Source organism: Panthera onca, chromosome A1 (assembly GCF_046562875.1).
Source record: "Panthera onca isolate mPanOnc1 chromosome A1, mPanOnc1 haplotype 2, whole genome shotgun sequence".
NCBI classification, from domain to species: Eukaryota; Metazoa; Chordata; class Mammalia; order Carnivora; family Felidae; genus Panthera; species Panthera onca.
Window position 1 is genome coordinate 44,271,454 of NC_138339.1, and position 1,479 is coordinate 44,272,932.

The following is a 1,479-nucleotide window of genomic DNA, read 5'->3' on the forward strand; positions in this document are numbered from 1 at the left end:
GTGACTCTCAGCCTCTTGCTTTCCCAAGTTGTGAATTTCCCCAGTGTCCAATAGATAGGGCTGAGGGTGTCCCAGAGAGCTGAGGAAGAAGGCTATACCCCCTCTCTGACAGGATGGGGCCCAGAGAGGGGGCCCATTAGCACCATGCAATGTTGGGGCACCCCTGGCAGCCTGACTGACCCCCAGGCAAGGGCCCTCCCAAAGCTGGAGTGCCCACTTGCTAAAGCTTCTGTATTCTTGAGGGGGACCCCTGTAAGGGGGGGGGGTGATGGGAGAAGGCTTGGCTGAAGCCCAGGCAAGGGTCTCAGCTAGGACCCCAAAGGGCCCCTCTGGGAGTCATGATTTGAAGAATCTTCGTACCACGAACTGGCCCAACAGAACCACAGACAGAACTATCAGCACTTTCAGGATGGGGCCATTTCCCAAGTTCAGGGCTGTCACCTGCCAAGAGACAGAGATAGAGGGGCTGACGGCACATACAGGCACTCCAGGACTGGGGTGGGGCTGGGAGAGAGGCAGCCCCAGCAGCAGGGAGGAGGCTGCCTACGCTTGGGCACTTACCCAGCCACCCCTCTGCGCAGTCCACCCGGCAATGCAGTGACGCAGCATGATGTCGACCACCAGTTTGGTCACCAGGCCCAGGAAGCCAGTCAGGCTGTGCTGGTAGATGTCGAGGGCCAGGCGGTAGCCAAAGCCCAGGAAAGCCACCACTCGGCCCCAGTTGATGCCGCTCTCAAATCGACTAGAGGCAATCTTGGTGAAAAGATCATAGGCGTTCTCTGCTGTGGGTTGCAGGCGCTGCAGCATGGCCTGGAACTCTGAATCGTAGCGCTGGTTGATGTTGTCCCCAATGATGGCGAGCTGCCGACCCACCTGCCCCATGGTGCTGCTAGGTTCTAGGGGCAAGGTGACCATTTCTGGGTCAGTAGGCACAGCTGCCCCCTCAGCCTCCTGCTCCTGCTGCTAACGGTGAAAAACATAGCTGCGGAAAACCTCCTCGGTGTCCCAGGCTACCTACTCCTCCGAAGTAGCAGATGGGGCAGTCTCTTCACACTCCTGCCTGGGAGGACCTGGACATTGCCTGGATGCCATTTCTTGGGTCCCAGTGGAGGGCAGCGCTAGCCTGCCAGGACCCTCGCCCAGGCCTGGGATGGCTCACGGGGCTAAGGCCAGAGATCCTGAGGGGCCAGCAGCTGCTCCTGGGGGTCAGGTGCCCAGGCCCAGCTTTCTGGAAGAGGTATCAGTGCAGTCCCGATGTCTGGACGCAGCTTCTGCTTGCCCCAGCTTGGCCCTCTTCTGGCTTCTTGAAATGGATGCTTCATTGACTTTTAACCCTCTTCTTTTTTTTTTTTTTTTTTTTTAAATTTTCAACGTTTTATTTATTTTTGAGAGAGACAGAGACAGTGCGAGCAGGAGAGGGGCAGAGAGAGAGAGAGGGAGACACAGAATCCGAAATGGGCTCCAGGCTCTGAGCTGTCA

General features: G+C 57.5%; 1 pseudogene; it reads right to left on the reverse strand.

The window, feature by feature from the left end:
- Window positions 1-528: 528 nt before the first annotated feature.
- LOC132680123 (bcl-2 homologous antagonist/killer pseudogene) lies at window positions 529-1,270 on the reverse strand (annotated as a pseudogene).
- Between the last annotated feature and the right edge of the window lie 209 nt (window positions 1,271-1,479).